This window comes from Saccopteryx bilineata, chromosome 4 (genome assembly GCF_036850765.1).
Source record: "Saccopteryx bilineata isolate mSacBil1 chromosome 4, mSacBil1_pri_phased_curated, whole genome shotgun sequence".
NCBI classification, from domain to species: domain Eukaryota; kingdom Metazoa; phylum Chordata; class Mammalia; order Chiroptera; family Emballonuridae; genus Saccopteryx; species Saccopteryx bilineata.
In genome coordinates, this window is record NC_089493.1 from 46,492,002 (window position 1) to 46,502,285 (window position 10,284).

The following is a 10,284-nucleotide window of genomic DNA, read 5'->3' on the forward strand; positions in this document are numbered from 1 at the left end:
ACCTTGGGCAATTCCTGTGTGCAATAGAACTTGTTGTTGTAGCAACTTGTTTCCCAGAGAGATGTGAAGATTGTGAGCAAAATGTGGAAGTGAGGTAGCTGGAAAACCAAGAATTGGATTCTAATATCAGGTTTATTACAAATAAGCTGTGTGACCTCAGGCAAATTACTATCTCTGTAATTCAAATTCTATCCCTAACAAGTGTTTAGGAGGAAAGAAAGAGGAAAGAGGAAAATTAGCATAGAGTATTGTAAAGATGACTTTAAAAATTCAAATATTTATTAAATAAAAGATGAAAGTACAGATCTGACTAAAAATAGTGAGGCTATGTCTCTGTCTTAACACTGCGGTATATTTTAGCATGTAGTAGTTGCTCAATAATTTGAGTAATCAAGAATAAATTGCCGCTCTTACACTCAGAGGAGTCTTTCCCAAAGCTAGCAGCACCTTTGCACTTACTATCATAATTTTTACATATATGAACTGACACAATACAATATAACAAATTTTTATTTTTAAATTTTTATTTATTGATTTTAGTGAGAGAAGAAGGAAAAGAGATAGACAGGAACATCGAGCTGTTCCTGTATGTGCCCCAATTGGAGATCAAACTGGCAACTTCTGTGCTTTGGCTTGATGCTCTAACCAGCTGAGCTATCTGGCCAGGACAATAACAATTTTTTGAAGGGCATTTATAAATTATCCATTACTCCATCAACTAAAAACATTTCTGCAACTTTTCTTCCACGGGCATGCGTCTTTCACATAGCTAACATCATAGGCTACATACATTTGAAATCTGCATACTTCTTTATTGTTATCAGAGCACTGGTCCACGGTCGGCATTCCATAAACATCTGTGGATGTATATAGCCTTTCTAATTATTTTAGGACTGCACATATTTCTTCAAATTAATATTCAAAATAAGATCTATAATGTTGACCATCTGGGTGGTTTCTCTATTTTTTACTTTTACAAAAAAAAAAAAAAAAGGTACTAGAGTGAACACCTTTGTGAATGTATACATATATTTGTGGGTATGTTGAAAAGTGACAAATTTGTTGGAGTGAATTGACTGGAATAAAGGGTATAAGCATCATTAGGGTTCAAACTGCTTAATTTTCTTACTAGTTTCAAAATTCTAAGATTCTTAGAGAATCTCACATCCTCAAGTGGCTGCAACAAAGACTAGGAGCCAACAGCTAGCTACGGGTGCCACCACAGTCCTTGACAATGGCCAAACAGACATTTCTACATTCTTTTCTTTCATGGATGATTTAAAAAAAATGGAAACCTTTTGCTAGAAATTGGCTTACAGCATCCGATGGATGAAATATCATGTTACACAAACGACCAGAGACTAGTTGGATAAACAAGATAAACTCAGAGTTGCATTCTTTCCCAGAGTCTGAGAGTAGCGCTTTGGAGCATGGATTCACAATTCTGTTTCTATCCTATTTTTTAAAATATCAAAGAGAAGGGCCAGATGTCACAATGAATTAATATCCTAGACTTTTAAATCTGGAGACATAGGTTCAAATTCTCCCTGGTTGAAAGTAAATATGAGTTTCCTGGCTTCTTGGAGATCCCTAGTGGATATTTCATTCACCCTCTCTCCAATTTTGACAGTTTGACAGGATGATCCCAGCATCTTCTTTTTCATCATGACCTGAGGGCTAAAAGCTCAGATGAGGTGAGGCAGGTGCCATTACTGAGCTGAGGGAAGAGTCAGCTTCATCTCCCATTCCCCTTACCACACATTCCTCTCGGGATTCCTATCTATTCTTCAACATTCCCCTCTTCAAGAGGCACTGAGTTACACAGCTGTTGTTTAAGAGAGGCAGGAAATAAAGGAGGAATAGCTCTGGCTGTTCGACTGACTTAGTGATGGAAAGTCGAAGGCCATCAAAGTACAGCTGCAGAATCCATCAGAATGGCCACGATACTGTTGCAATACATCCAAGTGGAGCTAATGGAAGTACTCCCTCCAGCAAGTTCCCTCTCAGCAGCATACACCTTTATTTTCTATTCAAGTCAGTTTTTGAGATCTCATCACACTCATTGTGGCAATGTTGTTAACATTCTTATGCACAATCACCATTTCTTTTGGGAGGTCTTCCTGCTAAGTTAAGGTTACATACCCCATCTTTGGGCTCTGAAGACATTCTTCTCTTCATCATAGCACTTCTGTCACTTGTAATCACCTATACTTGTTTGTTTCCCGCACTGGACTCTAGACAACTTGTGAACAAAGAATGTACCCATCCAATTCATCAATGTATCCTCCAGTGCCTAGCAGAGTACATGCCCATCTCTAGTTCTGTCCCTTCACTTATCAGGTTTCCCCAAACTACGGCCCGCGGGCCGCAATGCGGCCCCCTGAGGCCATTTATCCAGCCCCCACTGCACTTCTGGAAGGGGCACCTCTTTCATTGGTGGTCAGTGAGAGGACCACTGTATTTGGCAACCCTCCAATGGTCTGAGGGACAGTGAACTGGACCCCTGTATAAAAAGTTTGGAGACCCCTGACTTAGATCTTCTGAGTCACCCTGGAAATCATCTGAGACATTTTTCTAAAGAGTGATGCTGAAAGGCTCTCCTGATGGGACCTGCAGTGAGGGACCTGTCTCGGGTTTCCTGCTGGCTTGACATTGCGTCTCAACTGAGCTAGATTTCCACCAGCAACTCTGTGCAGGTTCTTACCTAAAATATGTAAGTTCTGTGATGATAAAGATGACATGTGTTGTGGCCTTGGTTGGGTAGAGCATCATCCCGATACACCAAGGGTGTGTTTTCAATCCCCAGTCAGGGCACATACAAGAATCAACCAATAAATGCATGAATAAATAAAACAACAAATCAATGTTTCCCTCTCTTTCTTTTTCTCTCAAATCGATCAATTAAAAAAATGACGTACTGTATAGTGTTTCTCAAACAGATAAACAGAAGGAAGCTAGTTGAGCGGTCTTTATTCAACCAATGTCAATATGCAACCCAGGATAATTACACTTGAGGAAAACATGGACTGAGGAATTTTTTTTTATCAAAAAACCACCATAAAACTATATGTAAAACATTATTTTATATGTGCTTTTCTTTCTAGTGAAGTTGGGTTTTCAATGTAATGTGTGTTTAAATAGACTTAAAAAGGCAGAAGGAGCACATTCTCCCACACACCTCTCCTGACAGTGTTCACCTGGACCTCCTGAGCAAAGAAGACCTGGCTGATCCCGGACTTTGTAAATAAGTGGGCTGTCCACTTCTTTCTGACACAGATACTCTGCTTTTATTTTAGTTCAGTTGTATCAAATTGTGAGCATATGTTTCAAAAAATTTATGTCTTTTAAGGCATAGTAAAGGAAGTTGAAACATTCTTTTCCTCCCTTCATAAACCTAGGAATAAATTCCTCACCATGGAGTAGAAGTCCAGGAGAGTGAAGGGCAGCCAGCCAGGGAGGGAAGGGCATCAGAAAACCGGTCGAGTCTGACTAGGAAGGACCTGCCTCCCAGCCTCCAACCTGCGGTCATGGGGAAATCCCAGAGAATGTGTCTCTTTTACATTTTTTCCTGAAAAATATTATCCAGAGCTCCTCCTCTGAGCTTCATGACACCCCAGTATTTGAGAAAATTGCACCCCCCCCATTTAGCATGGGTGCTAAAATCTCTTGCCGGAGTTGAATTTTTAAAGAAAGCAGGTTTAAAACTGTCAGCAAGGGAAGAGAGAGGGCCAAATTGCTCTCATGCTTGAATCCCGTGGGCCAATTTGTTTGTAATTGTATTGGTATGTAGCGAAGATAGAGCTGTCTGGGGCAAGGCTCCATGACCCCTCCCCAGGGGGGAGGTGTTCCCCTAATGTTGCTCCTTAGCCCAGCACCGGCCCCCAGTGAGGGAGAGGCAGGGAGACCCTGAGCACAGAGGAGAGGGGCCAATTCTGCGTACTCACAGGACAGAAGGACCGCTGGGACTCTTCCCCAAAATAAAACCAGAAATCAGAGCACACCTTGCAAGGTCTGTGTCCAAAGTCAAGGAGGAAGCTAGGCTGAGAGAAGGGGAAGAGAGAACGAAGCTAGAGAGAGCTGCAACAGGAGACTCACAGCATCTATGACCAGGAGGAACCTAAGGACATCGCTGCCACTTGGATTGCCACCCCCATGGAGCCCCTGGGTCCAGCTGCCAACCAGTTATACTGATTGATTCTTTCTCAAGGACAGCATCAGCAACAAAGGTTGAAAAATGTAGGCTTGGGTGAAAAAAAAAGATCTGAGTTCCAATTTTGACTTTTGCAACTGTTTATGAGGGTTTCAGCAAGGTATTTAAGCCAACTGAACCTCAGTTTTCTGATCTGTAAAATGAAAACAAGGAGTCCTACCAGAGGGCTGACTTAAAAGAGGCTTGAAAGTTTGAAGAGCCATATTGGGCACCATCTACAGTCCATCAGCATCATCTCCGCCTCCTTCTATAGGTTCCCCTTCATCTCAGGTGCTAGGTGCCTGGGAACTACCGTATTTTTCGCTCCGTAAGACGCACCTGACCATAAGACACACCTAGTGTTTTAAGGAGGAAAATAAGAAAAAAATATTCTGAACCAAATGGTGTGTTAAAATATTTAATAAAATATACCACAATAATATTTCAACAATGTAAACTCAACAGCAGTATTAACAACCATTAGCACTGTTATTAACAAATGAGAAGAGACTTTAATGTTCAAATAACTCTTCTAGTTGTCCGGGAACCTGCAGCAGCTAAAAAAATTAACATTCGCTCCATAAGACGCACAAGCATTTTCCTGTTCACTTTGGGGGGGGGGGGGAGTAGTGTGTTTTATGGAGCGAAAAATTCAGTATATATCCCAGACTTCCTTTCCACCAAGGTTCTGGTATGACCTGTTTAACAATACGTTTTATTTGTACAGTATCTGTAAGGCAGAAGAGGACAAGAGGCCCATCCTCCTCTGTCAGCAGTGGTGGGCGTGACTGCGCATGGCATCAGCAGATGTGATCAAGGTGGCTGATGGCCAGTCTCAGCACCTCACTGCCAGGCCTCCGCAGGGATTGCCGTAATTTCCTGCAGCTGCGGGATCTCAGGTGGCAGCCCACCGTAGCATAACTTGGGAGCAAGGAGGAGCCCATCTTTCTTTCTTGACTGTAGGTTTTCCCACAATAGTAAGCATTTGTATTAGTTTTCAATTGCTGAGTAGCAAATCACCACAAGTTTAGCAGCTTAGAATAATACCAACCTATAATCTCACAGTTCTGTCGAAGTGCAGGTGGACTCAGCTGGGTTCTAGGCTGCAATCAAGATGTCGGCCAGGCTGGGTCTTCCCTGGAGGCTCAGGAAAGAGCCTACTTCTGAGCTCACTCAGGATGTCAGCAGAATTCATCATCCCTTTGCGGTTTTAGGACTGAGGTGTCCAATATCTTGCTGGCTGTCAACCAGAGGCTGCTCTCAGCTCCTCAGAGCCACCTACATTCTTCTCCCTGGGCCACCTCCATCTTCAAACCAGCAATGGCACATCAAGTCCTTCCAACAACACTGCAGCCAGCAGGAGGGCCCCTTACCTCGCATCCCCACACACTTCCACTCTGACTCTCTTGTCTGCTCCCAGCTGCTTGTAGGGATACTGTGATTGGATCAGGCCCAATATAATCCCAGGCATGCTAGATGAGCATATACAAAGCTTCTGGTGTTGGGGTGGAACATCTTTGGGGGGCCAATTTAGAAATTCTGCCTCCTGTGAGCCAAATTCCCTTTAGTCAATCACATTCTGCTTGAAAACCCTTGAGGGGTTTCTGTTGTCCTGTCCTGAGCCCTATGTGACCTAAGATCACTGCCTGAAAACTCAGAAGGGTAGACAACTACCCTTCGGATTATAATGGTTTTACCTCTAGGAAATTCAGGACCCTTACCTAACAAAGGGTGGTTCAACAGTTATTTAGCAACTGTTTATATCAGGTTGTGCTACATTTCAGGGAACTGGGAAAGAATAGCCACATAGTCTAACAGGAAAAATAGACACTTGAATAGAGTATTTCAATGTAACATGTCATCAGACATGATAAGAGAGATAAGGTACAAAGTTGAGTGTCGCTCATTTACTCAAAAAACACTAATTTGACATCCACTGGGGGTCAGGCCATTGGTTTAGGTGTCATTGAGTTACAATCCAATGAAGCAGATTACTGCCCTAGAAAATCCAAGGGGTAGTGGAGAAGTGAGATATGCAATTACAACAAAATGCTGTGTTATAATACCAACTGCAATTTTTTTACTAGTCACCCCATACTATACTAAATACATTACACACATTATCCTATTTATTTATTATTTTTTTTACATTCTTTTTTTTTTTTTTTTTTTTTTTTCTGAAGCTGAAAACGGGGAGAGACAGTCAGACAGACTCCCACATGCGCCCGACCGGGATCCACCTGGCACGCCCCCCAGGGGGCAATGCTCTGCCCACCAGGGGCGTCGCTATGTTGCTACCAGAGCCACTTTAGCACCTGAGGCAGAGGCCACAGAGCCATCCCCAGCGCCCGGGCCATCTTTGCTCCCATGGAGCCTTGGCTGCGGGAGGGGAAGAGAGAGACGGAGAGGAAGAAGAAGGGGAGGGGTGGAGAAGCAGATGGGCGCTTCTCCTGTGTGCCCTGGCCGGGAATCGAACCCGGGACTTCTGCACGCCAGGCCGATGCTCTACCACTGAGCCAACTGGCCAGGGCCACATTATCCTATTTAAATTTCACTTTAAGCACTAGGTTAAAGATACAATTACTTTCTAAATGTAACAGAGGAGAAAACAGAAATTGAAAACAATTTAGTCACTTCTCTAGGAAAAGATAGATCTGGGTTTGGAACCCAGATAGACTCAAGTCTAACATCCCTCAGAGTGGATTATGTCATATGTCTAATGGTGTCATTTCCCATAGCAGAACCTGCCCTCTTTCCTGGAGAACTCTCCTTGGAGTCTCTTTTGCCCACACAAAAGGAGAGACCAAAGTGTCTGGGCCTGCCCATCCAATAACTGATGGATGTGAGAGTGTGAAAGCTTGAGTTTCTTTGCCTCAGGTCAGGATGACTCTGAGACCTGATTTGCAGAGTTACTATAGTTGGCCTGCTGATCAGGCAAAACCTACCATCTGCGCAACTTTGTGATTGCACACTCACTTGGCTTGCTGCCCTCCCTTCCCTCCACCCCCACCCACTACTTCCCTAGTTCCCATGGGAATTTCCTTAAAAATATGTACACATAGATCTGAGGGTCTGCCTTAAGACCCCTCTGCTCTGACACCACACTACTACAGGACCTGAGAGAAGAGTGTGATTAACTTGGTTTGGAGCAATTGGGAAACACTTTCCAAAGAAAGTCATCCCTTCAGTCATTACAGATAAACAAAGCCCTGCCAAGGTGGACAAGTGGGAAGAAAAGCATTCTAGGTAGAAGAAACTTCTCATGGAGACAGAAAGATCATAACCAGTCAAAGGATGGATTAAATATATAATTGCTATATGCTGAATGTTTATATGCTGGACCAGAAGGTAGAGGGAGTTGAGCGGCTAACAAGAGTTAGAGCTCTCAGGAAGTAGAAGCACTGAAGAGTATTAAGGGAGAATGGATTATTATCAGATTTATGGTTTCATACAACAAATGCTCATTGAGAGCTTACAATGAAGGTAGGAAAACAACTTAGATATTGGGCATATTATAATGAAGACCAACCTGGTCTATGACTCTTGTCACATTACAGAATAATCCTTTTCTGTTCAATACAGTAAGCACTAAATACATGTGCTTAGTTAAATTTCAATTAACTAAAATTGCAATTTAGTTTTGCAGTCACATTAACCACATTTCAAGTGCTCAGTAGCCACAATGCGCCGGTGGCTATCATGTAGGATTGTGCAAGTATAGGAACTTTTGCATCATTCCTGAAAGTTCTATTGTAAAGCTCTAGTCTAATCACACGAGAGGGTAGCTATGAGACCAATTTTTTATTTATGTGTAGTTATTGCTTATTTAGTTTTATTTATTTATTTACTTATTTATTTATTTAAATGTTTTTGAGCTCTTAATTATTTTATTTTCCAATCACAGTTGACATACAATATTATATTCATTTCTTTTTTTTTTTTTTTTTTCATTTTTCCAAAGCTGGAAACGGGGAGGCAGTCAGACAGATTCCCGCATGCGCCCAACCGGGATCCACCCGGCATGCCCACCAGGGGCCGATGTTCTGCCCATCTGGGGCGTTGTTCTGTTGCGATCAGAGCCATTCTAGTGCCTGAGGCAGAGGCCACAGAGCCATCCCCAGCGCCCGGGCCATCTTTGCTCCAATGGAGCCTTGGCTGCGGCAGGGGAAGAGAGAGACAGAGAGGAAGGAGAAGGGGGTGTGGAGAAGCAGATGGGCGCTTCTCCTGTGTGCCCTGGCCAGGAATCGAACCCAGGACTCCTGCACGCCAGGCTGACGCTCTACCGCTGAGCCAACCGGCCAGGGCCTATATTCATTTCAACATAGTGGTTGGGCATTCATATACTTTACAAAATGATCCCCCTGATAAGTCTAGTACCCATCTACACCACACATAGTTATTACAAGGTTGTTGACTACATTCCCTATACTCTGCTTTACATCCCTGTCCATTTACTCTTCTGTAACAGTCACTTCTCATGCTTCTCTATTTTATACAGAAGAATCTGAGGATTCTTTTGATCGCACATGTGGGGCCTCTGCACAGTCACCTGCACTTGGCACTCTAGTGGTTATCAAAAGACCGTGTTTGTAGAAATCCCTTTGAAAACTCACATGGTCCTGCACAGTGGATAAAGCGTCGACGTGGAATGCTGAAGTCACCGGTTCAAAACCCTGGGCTTGCCTGGTCAAGGCACATATGGGAGTTGATGCTTCCTGCTCCTCCCCCCTTTCTCTCTCCTCTAAAATGAATGAATGAATAAATAAATAAATAAATAGACATGAAAACTCACATGGTCCTTTTATGTTTAGGATGATGGGATGAGGGAGATATACACACACCTGCCTAGAGAACCCAAGTCATGGGGTCTGCCTGCCTCAATCTGTTTACCCTGTTTATTCTGAATGTTTTGTAGCTCATAGCATGTCCTCCAGAGTAAAAGGACATTCATGAAAGAGGCACACGTGGAGTTCCTCTTCTGGCTTTCTGTCATTTCTGGGCTACAAAAATGAAAGTAAGACCACCACTAGCCGTGGTCATCTCTGAAATCCATTAAGAAATTTAAAACTGATGATTTTAAAAAATTTTTACATGTTAAACAAATAGGGACTGAAATTTACTTTGAAGAGCAGTTTCCCTCAAGAACCAATGAACAATTAAGCTTTTATTTATCTTCTAGAATAAATTTATCATAAACTTGAAAACTGAGCTATGCAATCAAATATTTCAATGAAAGTGTCACTGGAGAGATACTGAAACATACTGATTCTGAAGTATGCAGTACAAACATGATAATTTTGACATTCAAAAACTAAATCCACATTAAAGAGGCAATTTAATGTTCATTTGAAGGAAGATTATATGTCTCCTTATTCCTGGTATGAAACAACTTTCAGGCTCCAAACAAACCTTATGAAAGCTTTCCTCTTTCTTATAATAATGGGAGGAATTAGTTATAACATAACAAAATATCAACTTTTAAATAAGATGTCAACTTTTGTTGACTGTGTGATACCTACATTAGAAACTTCACTCAGATCCTTTTGTAGTTCATAAGTGTGATGACTGGATGTTCACACTCTTGTTTGACACATGCCTCCCTCACCCTTGTTACCACATGGGCACATTCCCCGTCGGATGTGAAAAAAAATTTTTTTAAAGAAAACTTACCTTAGTCATTCAGCTTTATAGGATGTCAGTCTTCTTGATTTATAACAAGCTAGTAAACACTTGTAGACCAGTTCCTAAATACCTGGGACAGCTGCAGGAATCAGAAGGTAAGTAACAAAGAAACTGTATTAGTTCCAGGGAAGAGAAGAGGTCATTGCAATCAATAGGATTGCTTTTCTTTTTAACTGAATTTACTGGAGTCCCTGGATAACAAAAGTATACAGGTTTCAGGTGCACAATTCTATAACACATCTCTGTACGCTCTATCGTGTGTTCGTTCCCCCAGATCAAGTCACCTTCCATCACCATTTATCCCCCTCCACCTTCCCCCACCTCCCTTCACTCCTCCCTTTGCAATCACCACTCTACTGTGTGTATCCATAATTATTTTCTCTTTTCTTTTCTTTTCTTTGCCCAATCCAAAA

The 10,284-nt window shown here is 42.3% G+C and overlaps 1 non-coding gene across 1 annotated transcript; it reads left to right on the forward strand.

The window, feature by feature from the left end:
* Positions 1-9,726: 9,726 nt before the first annotated feature.
* Positions 9,727-9,829, forward strand: LOC136336728 (small nucleolar RNA U13). Its single transcript, XR_010731552.1, has one exon. It is a non-coding gene; the product is annotated as a small nucleolar RNA U13 (small nucleolar RNA).
* Positions 9,830-10,284: the final 455 nt, after the last annotated feature.